The 16294-nt window shown below is 43.7% G+C and overlaps 1 protein-coding gene across 4 annotated transcripts in view; it reads left to right on the top strand.

Moving 5' to 3' along the window:
* Positions 1-483: 483 nt before the first annotated feature.
* Positions 484-16294, top strand: part of LOC147616205 (pseudouridine-5'-phosphate glycosidase-like) — a 92963-nt gene continuing 77152 nt past the window's right edge. For 2 of the 4 annotated variants that reach the window (XM_086777218.1, XM_086777217.1), the window contains exon 1: positions 485-959. The gene's annotated coding sequence lies outside the window, so the exon portion shown is untranslated. Of the gene's footprint in view, positions 960-16294 lie in introns of all 4 variants that reach the window. The other 2 variants (XM_086777221.1, XM_086777219.1) reach the window with 2 other exon arrangements.

The raw sequence follows: 16294 nt of genomic DNA, 5'->3' as shown, positions 1-16294 counted from the left end.
TCTGCTGAACAGGAGGAGCAGGGGCATAACCATCAAGCCTTGCATCCTCATGATGTGGTGATCTTGTTACTTTTGTTGGCGAGTCTTCGGGTGTGTGTGTGTCAGTGCTACCTGCATGAGTGCTAAGTTTGCATTTGAGCATGCCCTTTGTAAATATATAGCATGGGTGACTTGTGGCATGTGACCTAAGGCTAATGAGAAGGCAAAAAGGGTGGTGCTAATGGCATGTGAACAAGGGGGATGGAAAGGGAAGCTTGCTGCATTGGGAAGAAGAGACAGAGGAGAGGACGTCGATGGGCTAGCAGGCGATAAAATCATAGTCCCCTCATAACACCACGTGTAGATGAATGATATGTGTGTATGGTGATGAATGTTAAATCCATGATGGGAAAAAGGTACGTGACATCTACATGGATAAGATCACATGCACAAATTGAAAATAGAAGGATCATGGTTGAAGTGTGGAAGAAAGGCGGCGTGTTTGTTTTGTTTGTATAGTTGCGCAGAGCGGAGGCATATATATGTGTTCTTGTTGAGTTTTTGCCTGAGAGCTCATGTGTTTTGATTTGCTGCCAGTGGCTGGTAGCGCAGCATATGTGTTGCCTTGTTGAGTTGTCATCTCTTGCTAGTACAGAGGGCGAGTTGTTTTGTTGGGTTGACCGTCGGTTTCTGAGCCTGGCGATAAGAGAGTGAGAGTCTATTGTTTTGTGTTGGTATCTGAAAGTAGAGAGCGTGTGCTATCTTTACTAGTATTGTTGCAGCTAGCCAACTTCGGGGGAGAGGACTAGCCGGATATACTATGATGTTTCTCTCGTGAATATGGGCAATATACTGACGAAAGTGTGGGAGGGCTGTTAATATTCGGATGGTGAGATCTAAGCAAAGAAGTGGATCCACCAAAACAAAGGAAGTACAGGCTAAGAATCAAGCTCAGGAGAATGCTTTTGAAGGTCGTGAAGGTATCTTCGCCTCAAATTATGGTTACGCCAAGTATCAACAAAATAACACATTTTGATATTGGTATATAAAGATGAGCCTATGTCTAATTCACAGTTCAACACCTACATCTGATGGCAATATGAATTCTCCTTGTCTTTCCATTGAGATGATGATGTCAAGATCATACCAGAGCTATGAAGGGTTGCCAGCATGTATTGAAAACATATATCTCTTGTCTCTTTTTTCTTTTGTGCAAGTCTGATGAATATTGTCTCTTGGGTGTGTATTGCATCATCCTATCATCTTGTAAAGATATATAGCATGGGCATGAGGGTATTGTGTAAAGATCTTGCATGATGATGAAATATGAAGATGATGATGAGTCCTTCTTTCAAAAATTAAGGAGTAGAAGACCTGGGGAGAGAGGATCCCTCAGAGGAACTTGGGGAAGAGTCATCGTGGGCTACTGGCTGTCGATTGCATAGAGTGGCCAGGGAGAAGGCAGGCTGGGAATGGTCCTGGGAGGACTGTCGTGGGCTAAAGGAGAAGGGTTGGGAGCGACCAGGAGCTGGAGTGGGCTGATTTTGTGAATGGGTGTTAGATGAAGATGTTCTGAGGATGTAACGGATGTTCAACTCTATAAAGACGAAGACTTGTATTGAAATAAAGTTTTGTTCATGCTCTTGGGTCTGGTGTTCTGGGTGTGTTTGTATCAATGTGTGGAAGCGTGACACTCTATAAAGGCATATATAGCTATACCGCTTCCGTGTCATCACTTTTTGGTGCCTCCACAGAGGAGGAAATTTCCTTCGGTTTGTGAAAGAAGACAAGGGTTTGTGTGAAGAAAGATTCAAGAGATGGCTCAAGACTTTCCAAAATATTGGGGATTATCACATGAAAGTGCATTTAGGTTTCTGGAAAAGATGGAATTTACAGCTTTGATGAAAGATAGGGCAACCCCAGAGATCCTCTCTCAGATTTTGACGTATTGCTTACAGGGTGATGCAAAAGCATGGCTACAGATGTTTGTGACTACACACTCATCAATAGGACCCTGAGTTCCGCGTAGCCAGAGCTGCATTTTTGACACAGTTTGTCCATGTGAGGAGTCCGAATGAAGTGTGGAAAGAGTTGTGTAAAATTCAATAGAAGGATGGACAGGATGTGGATCAGTATCTGATAGAGTTTGGTAGACTGTGGAGTCTATGGTGTGTCAGGACTATGGTCCTACGGAAGTCGAACCCTAGCATAAGTTAATAGCTTTCGGAGTCTCGAGAGTATTATTAGTGCTAGCGGGGTTCAGGGGTTAATGGGCGTTAGGGTTTGGTCGATGTGTAAGTTTTACACATCGACCAAACCCTAACGCCCATTAACCCCTGAACCCCGCTAGCACTAATATAGCATAAGTTAATAGCTTTCGGAGTCTCGAGAGTATTATTAGTGCTAGCGGGGTTCAGGGGTTAATGGGCGTTAGGGTTTGGTCGATGTGTAAGTTTTACACATCGACCAAACCCTAACGCCCATTAACCCCTGAACCCCGCTAGCACTAATAATACTCTCGAGACTCCGAAAGCTATTAACTTATGCTAGGGTTCGACTTCCGTAGGACCATAGTCCTGACATGGTGTGAGGCTTTGATTCCTGAAGTACCCCCATAGATGATTAAGGGAGACCGGTTTGTGGCTGGTCTGGAGCCAACCCTCCGTCTGAAGGTGGAGCTGAAGAATCTGGATAGCTTTGAGGAAGCTGTCAGAGTTGCTCGAGAGAAGGAGTGGAAGGTGAAACGTCTGAGGTAGTTGGGAATACAGGAAGAGCCGAAGAAGTTTGTGAAGATGCCAGAGATTGAGAGCATGCATCCTAAAAGAGAAACTGTTGTTGTTCCTGAATAGGAGGATACTTTGAAGAGAGACATTCATGATGTAGTGGAACTCATGAAGTCTTTAAGCTTGAATTGGACAGAGTCTGCAGGAAGAGGAAGAGGCATAAATGTTATGGGAAGGAAGACTGATGCATTATCTAGTTCTGAAGAAAATTTAGCAGATATTGGAAGAGGGAGATGATATTCGAGTGATGTGCAATGCTAGAATTGTGGTGAGTGGGGCCATATCAGTCTGCAATGTGAGAAACCAGCCAAAGCTAATGGTGGTATGTATCAATTGTCTATAGGAATGAATGATAGGGTGATTGGCCCTAGTATGCAGATGAAGGATGCAATACAGCCCAATGTTCATGAAGTCCGTAAGGTCACATTTGCAGAGCAGGATATGGGACAGATTAACCTGTTGGAAATGCAGAAGGGTAAGGTTTTTGGAATCAGCCCTGAAGAGTTTTCAGAAGATGAGGAGGAGGAGGATGGAAGTATTGATGATGTGCAGCCAGTTATGATTCAGCCTATGATTAGGGAAGTGATGAAGACTCCAGTGTGCTATCTACCATGTGAACAGTTTACTATTTCTTCCTTGCATGTTATCAGGGATGAGGATAAGGGTTCCTATATGTCTGTTTGTCATGATTTTAATGTGGAAGAGGCTGCTGGTCATACTATTAAACAGGCTGAAACTAATTATGAGCTTGTTGATTGTACTTCTAACTCTTGGCAGAGAAATCCTGATATGTTGTTTAAGAAGATTATTGATGATGCTGTAGATTGTGAAAGTGATGTTAATGCTAAGGAACCTGATGTGTTTGAGTATGGAAATGACTTGGATGATCTCTTTGATTCAGAAATGATTAATGACTTGCATGTGCCTGTACTTCAGTCAGTCATCAAGGTAGAATGTGATGATCAAAATGTTACTAATGAAGATACTATGGATGAAGATACTATGGATGAAGTACATATTGATGATCCGGGTGATGAGTTGGATATTGCAGCTTGTGAGAATTTGGATGATGAGCTGAACTGTATTCTTGATAATGCATTGGATGATCTGTTGGAATTGGCTTCCTTGGAGAATATAACAAACTCTTGCATACCAGTTGTGCGGAAAGGGAGTGATGGTGTGACTGATGATGAGTTAGATGCTATTTTGGATGATGACGTGATAGATTTTGCATGTGCGGTTGTTGCTGATCATAAGGTGTGTGGTTCTTGTCATGCCCAAGAGAATGAGTCAGTTGTCAGTAGTGAGAATGCATGTGAGGTTATTGTTGTTGGTCAAGGGGACCAAGATACTTTGCCTGGCAGTTTAAGAAGCTTAGACTTGGTAGAGATGCCTGTGCAAGATGTAGAGAATCTTGAAGGATCACCAATGGTCTTGAAGCTGGAGAAACTACAGGGAAGTGGCAATGATGAGTCTACAATGCATGAAGTTGCTATGTTTGATGTTGATGGGCTGAAGGGAAATGAGTTTATGGTGGAAACACCTCATGTTGATGCTCAACATATGGATGAGTGGTTTGGCTATAGTCTTAGTTTGGCAATTTGTCCAGAGAGGAAGAGTTGGAAACCAATGATGTAGGTTGCAAATTGGATGACCATGAGATGGAAGTTGATGATCAGATGTTTGTTAATTCAGTATATGATTATGAGTGGGATTTAGATGTGTTAGAGAGGAGTAGAGGTGAGGAATGGTTGTTTCCATCACAAGCCTATGTGAGCTGGTATGGAGGAGGAAATGCAATAGTATATATTGATGATGCCATATATAAAGATCCCAGGGGGTTGCTGAAAATGGAAGATCATAATAGGATGTATCAATGGTTATTTGACAAAGGAAAATGCTTGAAGAATTGGAAGGTGTATGCCCCGAGATTTCTGTTTGATCCAAGAGGATAAATAGTCTCTGTTTGTACACCTACTGGACATGAATGTCTTAGCAGAAATAGGGGGTTGCTAAATATGTGTGGACAAAAACAGAGACTGATGATGTGTACATACTGTGCAGAGTACTAAGAGTTTCAGGAAATATGTGATCAGTTTGGGTCAATTTTGAGTTTTGGCTAAGATTAAATCTGCTAAATAGGAGGAGCAGGGGCATAACCATCAGGCCTTGCATCCTCATGACGTGGTGATCTTGTTGCTTTTGTTGGGGTGAGTCTTCGGGTGTGTGTGTGTCAGTGCCTGCATGAGTGCTGACTATTTGCATTTGAGCATGCCCTTTGTAAATATATAGCATGGGTGACTTGTGGCATGTGACCTAAGGCTAATGAGGAGGCAAAAGGGTGGTGCTAATGGCATGTGAACAAGGGATGGAAAGGGAAGCTTGCTGCATTAGGAAGAAGAGACAGAGGAGAGGATGTCGATGGGCTAGCAGGCAACAAAATCATAGTCCCCTCAAAACACCATGTGCAGATGAATGATATGTGTGTATGGTGATGAATGTTAAATCCATGATGGGCAAAAGGTACGTGACATCTACATGGATAAGATCACATGCACAAATTGAAAATAGAAGGATCATGGGTGAAGTGTGGAAGAAAGGCAGCGGCGTGTTTGTTTTGTTTGTATAGTTGTCGCCGCCACCCACAGAGCAGAGGCATATATATGTGTTCTTGTTGAGTTTCTACCTGAGAGCTCATGTGTTTGTTTTGCTGCCAGTGGTGGCTGGTAGCGCAGCATATGTGTTGCCTTGTTGAGTTGTCGTCTCTTGCTAGTACAGAGGGCAAGTTGTTTTGTTGGGTTGACCGCCGATTTCTGAGCCTGGCAATAAGAGAGTGAGAGTCTGTTGTTTTGTGTTGGTATCTGAAAGTAGAGAGCGTGTGCTGTCTTTACTAGTATTGTTGTAGCTGGCCAACTTCGGGGGAGAGGACTAGCCGGATATACTATGATGTTGCTCTCGTGAATATGGGCAATATACTAATGAAAATGTGGGAGGGCTGTTAATATTCAAATGGTGAGATCTAACCAGAGAAGTGGATCCACCAAAACAGAGGAAGTACACGCTAAGAATCAAGCTCAAGAGAATGCTTTTAGGAGAATGCTTTTGAAGGTCGTGAAGGTATCTTCGCCTCAAATTATAGTTACGCCAAGCATCAATGAAATAACACATTTTGATATTGGTATATAAAGACGAGCCTATGTCTAATTCACAATTCAACACCTACATCTGATGGCAATATGAATTCTCCTTGTCTTTCCATTGAGATGATGATGTCAAGATCATACCAGAGCTATGAAGGGTTGCCAGCATGTATTGAAGACATATATCTCTTGTCTCTTTTTTCTTTTGTGCAAGTCTGATGAATATTGTCTCTTGGGTGTGTATTACATCATCCTATCATCTTGTAAAGATATATAGCATGGGCATGAGGGTACTGTGTAAAGATGCATGATGATGAAATATGAAGATGATGATGAGTCCTTCTTTCAAAAATTAAGGAGTAGAAGACCTGGGGAGAGAGGATCCCTCAAAGGAGCTTGGGGAAGAGTCATCGTGGGCTACTGGCTTAGAGTGGCCAGGGAGAAGGCAAGCTGGGAATGGTCCTGGGAGGACTATCGTGGGCTAAAGGAGAAGGATTGGGAGCGACCACCAACAGCTGGAGTGGGTTGATTTTGTGAATGGGTGTTAGATGAAGATGGTTCTGAGGATGTAATGGATGTTCAACTTTGTAAAGATGAAGACTTGTATTGAAATAAAGTTTTGTTCATGCTCTTGGGTTTGGTGTTCTGGGTGTGTGTGGAAGTGTGACACTCTATAAAGGCATATACAGCTATACCACTTTCGTGTCATCAACGTGAATGAATGTGATAACATGTGAATCGGGATGTGAATGAACAATAAGGGATGTGAATGAATGTGTTAGCATGTGAATCGGGATGTGAATGAATGAGATGTGCTGTGAAATAGATGTGATAAGATGCAATGTAAACTGGATAGATGCTAATGTATGTGAAGTGATGAGATGTATGGATAGATGCAAGTAGATGTGATCTGATGAGGATAAATGAGGAAATAAGTGATGAGTTAGAAAAAGATGTGATTAGATGAGAATGGGAATACTTATGAAATGAATATGGATTGATGTGGATTGACGTGTGGATTGATGTGGATGATGTGGATGGATGATATGGATTAATGTGTGGATAATGTGGATTGATGTGGATGGATGTATAGATGATGTGGATTGACATGTGGATTGATGTGGATGGATGTATGAAAGATGTGGATGGATGTGTGGATAATGTGGATTGATGTGGATGGATGTATGGATCGATGAAGAAAAAAAAATGTGGGAAGATGAGAAAAGATGGGGACTAATGTGAAAGGATGTGGAGTGATGAGAAAAAATGGAAATATTGTTGGAACTATATTTGTATGTGAAATCTGTTTTTAAAATACTATTTTATGTCAAGAATGCTAGGGAAGCATTTTGACCGTCTTGTGAATGAGGTCGTGGAGACCTGTCTGTTAAAGTTGCAACTGCTGACGGAGAGTCAACGGAGGATATCTCGCGTAGCAAGCTCTCGGGTGAGGTCTTGACCAGCCTCGGTTTGATTTAAATGGTGAGCTTCCGGTACAGTGGATGAGAGACCAAGGAAGCGGCCTATGAGTGAAGCGCTAGGTGACCTACGAAGGATCCTAGAGGGTGCTGACCATACGGTGCTTGGGCTTTGGGTCGCTGAAGATACCCACACGTACGTCGGGGAAGATATTGGAACAAGGAGTAAGAGTTGTTTTTGAATTCGGGCATGTTTCTAGTTGGTTGACCTTGCTGGTCCTCAATGTATGAGTCCATGGCTCTTTTATATGGATCCGTAGGTTGATCTTGCTAATCTTCAATGGAGATTCCATTTTGATATGTGAATATATTGCCGGTTACTATGAGCTAGGAATTATCGAAAAGGCCCCTGAGTGAACAGGTGGTGAGCGTTCTGGTTTGCCACAATGATGCCATAGGTACACCGATGAAGTAATGATTGGAAATAAGGATTCAACCGGAGATTTTGAGGATTGTGATCAGTGACACAATGGTTTCATTAAATGATTGTTTTAAAGATAGCTGATGTTGAGAAAAAGGCAATTTTATATTGGGTGTGTAAGTGGTGTGACTAGTTTTAAGTTTGCATGAATATCCGACTAGGGGCCTGGGAACTCTTTTCCCTGGTACCCGGGACAAAACTTAACCAAATTCTTAATTGGATCCCATCACTACAGTGGTTGGGCGGTTGGCTAACCCACGGGACTGGATGGAGTTAAGTTGGACTGATGGATCCTTAAATTGAAACTCAATTCTGTTATGGTACGATAGATGAAGTAAATTCCGGACAAAAATTGTTCTATGGAAAAGAATCAATGGCTGTGCCTCTCAATGAGGAAAAAAGCATTGGTCTCTATGATCCAAGTGCAATCTTTTTCCTGATCTAACTTGGGACTTATTACGGGTTTGGTCAGATCAGTTCAGTTAGTTAAGGCTTTTGACTACATTAGAGAAAAGTTATCCTGGAGGAATTGCCCGTGCTTTCCGGGCAAAGGAAGTTTTTCCGGGATCGATTTTGGAAGAACCGATGGATTAGTCTCTTGTTCGGATATCCGTGGGTGGGGAGCGAGGCCTCGTGTGTGAGACCCTGCCCCGCGCAAGAAGTGCTACTTTCCCTGAATTCGTTGCGCGGTGGGATAGGGACCTCACAGCTGGTATCTGAGGGAATTGGCTAATGAGGATCAACCGAGAAGCCAAAAATGTCAAAATTTTATGAAGAAGCAGTAAAAGGTTGTAATTGTGTGAACATTCTATAAATAGATGTGAGAAGATGTGATATGAATCAGCAGATAGATGAGAATGAATAGAGGATGGATGTGATGAGAATGAATAGAGGATGGATGTGATGAGAATAGAAGTGATGAGAATGAGAGGTAAATAGATGTGATGAGATGGGATGCCTATGTGAACGGGAGAATAGGAGTGACGAGAATGTGATGTGAATAGATGTGATGAGATGTAATGCGAGTCAGATAGATGGGAAAGAATGGATGTGATGAGAATAGAAGTGATGATAATGAAAGGTAAATAGATGTGATGATATGTGATGCGAATCAGATAAATGTGAATGAATAAATGAGATGTGATGTCATGAGAATCGGGATGTAAATGAATGATATAGGATGTAAATGAATGTGATAACATGTGAATCGGGATGTGAATGAACGATAAGGGATTGAATGAATGTGATAACATGTGAATCGGGATGTGAATGAACGATAAGGGACGTGAATGAATGTGTTAGCATGTGAATCGGGATGTGAATGAATGAGATGTGATGTGAAATGGATGTGATAAGATGCAATGTAAACTGGATAGATGTTAATGTATGTGAAGTGATAAGATGTATAGGTAGATGCAAGTAGATGTGATCTGATGAGGATAAATGAGGAAATAAGTGATGAGCTAGAAAAAGATGTGATTAGATGTGAATGGGAATACTTATGAAATGAATGTGGATTGATGTGGATTGACAGGTGGATTGATGTGGATGATGTGGATGAATGTATGGATGATATGGATTAATGTGTGGATAATGTGGATTGATGTGGATGGATGTATGGATGATGTGGATTGATGTGGATAGATGTATGAAAGATGTGGATGGATGTGTGGATAATGTGGATTGATGTGGATGGATGTATGGATCGATGAAGAAAAAAAATGTGGAAGATGAGAAAGATGGGGACTAATGTGAAAGGATGTGGAGTGATGAGAAAAAATGGAAATATTGTTGTGGAACTGTATTTGTATGTGAAATCTGATTTTAAATGATTGTTTTATGACAAGAATGCTGGGAAAGCATTTTGACCGTCTTGTGAATGAGGTCATGGAGATTTATCTGTTAAAGTTGCAAATGCTGATGGAGAGTCAACGGAGGACGTCTTGCGTAGCAAGGTCAGCCGAGATCTTGACCAGCCTTGGTTTGATTTAAATGGTGAGCTTTCGGTACAATGGATGAGGGACCAAGGAAGCGGCCTATGAGTTAAGCGCTAGGTGACCTGCGAAGAATCCTAGAGGGTGCTGACCATACGGTGCTCGGGCTCTAGGTCGCTGAGGATACCCACATGTACGTCGGGGAAGATATTGGAACAAGGAGTAAGAGTTATTTTCTGAATTCGTGCATGGATCTGGTTGGTTCACCTTGCTGGTCCTCCTCAACGAATGAGTCCATGGCTCTTTTATATGGATCCGTTGAGGGTATGTGTTGATCTTAAAAAGGTCAATTCAACTACTAGGAAAGACCATTATCCACTGCCCTATACGGAACTTGTTTTGGAAAGAGTGGCTGGGGAAGAAGCTTACAGCTTCTTGGATGGATTCTCCGGTTACAATCAAGTGTCCATAGCACCAACATAAGACAGCTTTCAATACAATGTGGGAAACATTTGCATACAAGGTTATGCCCTTCGGCCTCACCAATGCCCCAGCAACATTTCAACGATTGATGTGCCTTCAAAGACTACTTACAAAAGTGGTTGGAGGTATTCATTAACGATCTGTGTGCACACTCTCGATGGGCGAACCATCTGGCCTGCTTAAGGAAAGTGTTCGAGTGATGTCGATTATGTTATATATCCCTGAACCCTTTAAAGTGTCAGTTTTGGGTCAAACATGGTGTGATATTGGGACACATTATCTTAAAGAATGGTATATCCATAGATGATAGCAAGGTCAAGTTGATATTGGAGCTGCCACCGCCTACCAATTACAAAGGTGTGTAAAGATTTATGGGCCATGTGGGGTATTATCGCCACTTCATAATTTTCTATGCTGAAATAGCTAGACCATTGTACAAGCTCCTCATTGTCTTTGAATGGACTGAGGAATGTCGGGAAGCATATGATCGACTAAAGCAAGCATTGGCTAGCATGCCAATTCTATGACCTCCCAATTGGGATCTTATAATTCACGTGCATATTGATGCATCAAATTTTGCTATTAGTTGCATACTAGCCCAGCCTGGTGACTTCAAATTGAACTATCCAGTCTGCTTCTCTAGTCTCGTCAGTTAAATGATGTAGAGGTGAACTACACCACCACAGAGAGGGAAGGATTGGCCATGGTTTACGCTGTCAATAAATATCAACATTACCTCGGCCAACAAATTCATATTCTTCATAGACCATCAAGCCTTATTATACCTGGTGAATAAGCCTTGCACCATAGGGAGAATTACATGATGGTTGCTATTAATGTTGGAATTCAACTTTATAGGCACGGTAAGAAAAGGAACACAACATGTGTTAGCCAATCATAAGTCAAGAATTCCAAATGGGAAACCAGCAGCTAGTGTTGATGATGATCTCCCTAATGCTTTGTTTGTTCAAATTGGACATGGTACCCAAATGGAGCGAGAAAATCTCAGATTATCTAGCTCATGGTTTTTCATAGGAAATACCTTCTTTGAATAAAGATAAAATGTGGCTGATCAAGCTTTCTACACCTTATCAACTAAGCGGGAGAACTATATATAAGCTAGGAAAAGATAATGTGCTAAGAAGATGCGTTAGAGAAGATGAGTTTGTCACAATATTGGATGAAGCTCATTCAAGGATGCGATGGGGGTACACTCCCTTCCGTCTAGCTTATAGTGTTGAAGCAGTTATGCCTATGGAATACCTAGTCCCGAGTTTAAGGATTACAATACAAGAACGTCTAACAGAGAATGCATTAGTTGAAAGGCTAATTGACTTAGAAAAGCTTGATGAGACCAGGCTAATAGCATCACATGGACTCATGGTCAAAAAACTACGCAGGAAACATTGGTTCGACAAAAATCTAAAATAAAAAGAACTGGAAACGGGGGACCTTGTCCTCATGTATGGTGTAGGAAGCACCAGGAAAAAGAAACTCAAATACCGAGGCCTAGGACCATTCTGAGTATCCAAGATCACGCCTCAAGGGTCTATTCGAATTGAGACAATTGACGGCATATAGATGGAGGGTTGTTTCAATGGAAGTAAATTAAAAAAATATTTTGGACCACTAACCCAAGAGATGATCTTGCAAGAACATCTCTTAAAACAACAGAAACAATTCGCAAAGGAAAAAATCCAGCAAGCTTAAGAAGAAGCTAAGGCTAGGGAGACCAAAGCTAAACAATTACTGCAGAAGAGACTGATACATGTCAACAGGGTTTCCGTGACTCTCTTGGATGAAGAGGAACTAAACATTGAGCCAGCATGACTCAAGGAAGCAATGTGAAGGGGGTGTAGGCTGACTCACCACCCAACCTTGACAGCCGTGGGTTCAACCCACAAGTCTTGGTTGTCCCCCCATCGAGCCACGAGCTAAGCTAACTAGCAAGATGTACCGACTAGTGTCTACCCCGTGACGTCCCATACCGCCACACGGAGCTACCCTCGCGGGCCTCAAGACTGCTGGCCGACCTCGACTGCATAAAGAAGGTGCATGTCTGCACTAGATCCAAGCTCCTGACCATAGAGCTCTCACAAAGACACGCTAGACTCTATGAACTATTGACTAACCTTGGCCACCCTTTTATAGGCTCTTGGCCGGTCATCGCGCGTCGACACTTGGGTGCCCACCCGTCAGTCTATCCCTAGTCTAGCTTGCCAATCAGCTTGCCTAGCTGCAAGCTTCCCTAAGCCTTGAAGCTAGTCTTGTGTGCGTTTAGCACACGATAGATACACACTGTGCACATGACACAATCTTAGTGCCAACCAACATCAAGGAGGGTCCCAAACCTTTTGCTTCAACCAAAAAGAAAACTCCACCATGACAACCAAAATCAAGGTATCTTAATGGTATCAAAATGTGGGTGGAGAAGCGGCTACTTGTAGCTCAAGACTACTACGAAGGCGCCAATCCAATTTGGGTGCCTTGATCATCAAAGGCTCTTCCTCGATCCAAAACTCCAAGGTTGGAGTGACTCGGATTGGGGAGGAGATCCAGACACGAGGAGATCTACTTCAGGATACAGTTTTACCCTTCGCTCAAGAGCAGTTTCTTGGAGCAGTAAGCGACAGCCAACTATTGCCCTATCTTTGATAGAGGCAGAGTACCGGGCTGCTTGTGGTGCTGCTTGCAAGGTTGTGTGGTTGCGGAGGTTGCTAGGCGAGATTGGGTTTTTATAGAAGGAGCCCACAGTCATCCAGTGCGATAACCAGAGTTGTATAGCTATTGCTTATAACCCGGTCTTCCATGCTCGGACCAAGCACATAGAGATACAGTATCACTTTGTACGTGAGAAGATCTTGGCTAGTGACATCTTGCTCCTTTATTGTTCGACGGAGGACAATGCGGCGGACCTCTTCATGAAGTCTCTACCTCAGGCTACGCTCAAGTGGCACTCCAGCTCCCTTGGGTTGATTTCACATCCAGGAGCTGAGAGGGGGTGTTAGAAATCATCTCCTATCTTAATCAGACCCCAGGGCCTCTGTTGTGGGTGTGCCCGCCCTGTATAGGTGTTTTATCATTTTTCCTCACTCCTCGTATTTTTTCCCCATTTTTCCTTGGTGTGGGTGGATGCCACAAGCTGGCAGGAGCCTCTGATGCTAGCCGACTGCACTCATGTGTTCCTGAAGACTGGCCGACTTGATCAGAGGAGGTCGTGGTGTTTTTCTGCTAGTCGACTGGCCTTGCCCAGTCGTGGAGGGCTGGTGGCACTTCATGCGTTGGTCGAGTGCATCCATGGGGCCATATAAATAGGCCCCATATCCCCACTTTGTACTCATTCAGTTTTTCTCAGGATCTTTTGTATAGAGAAGAGTTTACATGCCTATCTCTTTGTCTTTCTTGTGCTGTCTATTTTTTGCACTCTACTTGCTCTTGTGGTCTCAAGTTTGGTTATCATTTCCGTTGCGTATGTATTTTTGACACGGACGGTGAACTAGTCCCATGTGAGCCCAGTCCGGGACGAGTCAGCCAAGGATCCATCTCAGTTGTCCGAGGTCAGAGGTGTGCATTGTCTTGCTGCACAGGAGTCTAAGGTCAGGTGTGCACTGTCCTGCATATGAACTAGTGCCAGTCCACGCTGTGAGTCTCCCTCTGGAATGATGTCAGTGACTCTGTGAGTCTCCCTCTGGAATGATGTCAGTGGTACCGGATGCCAGATCACTGAGTAGTTAGTGTTTAGAACAAGGGGCCAACCCATAGGGCTACCCCCGATCTTAGTGTTGGCATGGGAATGGTGTGGAACCACCCCCAGGCTGTGAACCCACTAGCCATGGAGGGGCTGTATGATAGCCCTAGGGCAAGCAAAAGGCAGATTCCAAGAGTTTGCATGGCTATAGGGCAAGTATGGGGTAGCCCATACAAGCTGCCCAGCCCTGAGGATGATTGCAAAAGCCTTACCCAGCCCTTTAGAATCAGGCGCATCACTTTCAGCCTGTTAGGAAAAAAACGCAGCACTGAATGTGAATTAATTCAGCATTTTATGCTGAAATTCTAGTCGTGGGAGCATTTAAAGCTGGTCGACTGCTGTAGTACTAGCCGACTGCTCATGATTGGGTAGTATAAATAGAGATGTCCACAATCCCATTCATTCATCTCATTATTCACCAAGAGCTCAAGCAAATCAAGGGCTAGACAAGCCAAGCGAGTTGCTAAGCAAAGGGGTGGAGTACTAAAGGTCAAGGGCAAGGATTTCCCAGCCAAGAAAGGTCAAGAATTCTGTATTTTCTTTTCAGATTCACATCATTCTAATAAATCAAATACACCATCCGTGGGTGGGAGCCCTACAGAGGGTAATTGGGACCCAATATTGTGTCCTCTCCATCTCTCCCTCTCTCTCTCTCCATTTTTTGCACATCTCCTTTTAGTTTGTGCGTTAATTTCCATCGCGAAAAGAGTGCTGAATTCTGAGTATTGAAGTTACCGATTCTTCTCCGAAGCTTCCGCATATTACAGTGATATCAAAGCCTACTATAAGTACAAAGATTTAGCAAAGAAACCAGAATTTTTTCTCACTCGTGTGGTTGGTTTTTAGATGCCGTGGACTACCCCTTTCGGAGTGACTCCTATCCCTCGAAGGACGGTTGGTTTTCAGCCTCCCGACGTCTCCCACACAAATAGTGGATGGTCAGATTGCGTTCCAGAAAGGAAGTGCTTTTTCCTGCTATGGCGAGCTTCGACGACGAGAGAGACCAAGAACCATGGGACCAGAGTGCACTAGGCAGCCCAACTAGGGCACCAGGCTTGAGTGTTACAGACATGTTCGAGTAGATGATGCGAGCAATCGCAGAACAGACAGCCAAGTTGGATGAGCAAAAGGCGCAGATCTTGGCTCTGGAAGAGCGTACCCGTTCTCCAGCGTCGCGTTTTCCATCTCCTCCTCCCTCTCCTTCTGTATCCCAGATTCCAGATCCTTGCCACAAGAACCCTCTCACGAGATCACAGTCGCCCGTAGCCAACAAGCTCTTTTCTTGAGTTGCAGATGCGTGCATTGGAGATATGACAATGAGAAGATGAAGCCATGCGACGCGTGGAACACAAGCGTTACCTCAGAGCATTGGATGCCAGATTGAAACCGGCGGCACCCTCGAATCATTTTCTCAAGAAAATGAACTTTAGTAAGTATAGTGGTAAACTCGATCCCACAACTCTCTATTCATGGTGGTTACATCAATTTGAAGCTTACTTTGCCGCAGTTAAGAAAACAGTTCCTTGGTGGACTCAGTGGGATCATGCCCACACCAGAGTAGGTATGGTAGCTTATGTGTGGGACAAGTTTGTCCGCGACCTTAAGCAGCGGTTTCTACTGCCCCACTACCTTGAGCGACTCAAAGATGAGTTCAGGGGAGTGCGTCAGAACGCGCAACCAGTCCTTCAGTTTGCCAATATAATTTCGACTTTATGTCTACAATTAGGCTTATCTAATACAAACAAGATAGGGTAGATTTTATATGGCCTTGACACGCAAATCCAATGGGAGGTGCGTATGTTTAGGCCAGCCACCTTTGAAGACGCACTCTCACTTGTGCAGAGTGCAGAAATGAAACATAATGGTGGCAAGCCCAAGACTTCCCAGCCGGCTTCTCCCAGGGCTACCGCCTCGGTGGGGGGTAAAGGCCAAAACCAAACGGGGTCTTCCACACAGCATAGAGCCCGGGAGCCTCTGGCTCTCCAAGAACTCAAACAATGCGTCTAAGCTTACTCCAGACCAGAAAGCGGAGGCAAGCAAGATAGGTGGCAAGTTGAGAGTGCTGAGAAGCTTTCTCAGTACAAGGAGGGTAGATGTTTCTTTTGTCATACAAAAGGACATACTTCTCGAGATTGTCCGAAGAAGCCTCCAAAGCCCGCCGCCGTCGCCTCCACAGCTTCCGTGTGGTGAGCTCACCTCCCACACAGACCCCAGCGGGGCTACCCTTGGTTCTTCAAACCCCAGTGCTTCAGTTGGAGCAATTAGCCGAGAGCTCAAAGATAAGGAAAAGGGCACCCATGACCAGGAGTATGAGCGCAACAAATTGCT

The sequence above is a fragment of the Cibotium barometz genome, chromosome 38, assembly GCF_041138505.1.
Source record: "Cibotium barometz isolate CiBa-2024 chromosome 38, ASM4113850v1, whole genome shotgun sequence".
NCBI classification, from domain to species: Eukaryota; Viridiplantae; Streptophyta; class Polypodiopsida; order Cyatheales; family Cibotiaceae; genus Cibotium; species Cibotium barometz.
The sequence above is the reverse complement of the archived record's forward strand: the minus strand, read 5'-3'. Positions and strand labels throughout refer to the sequence as shown.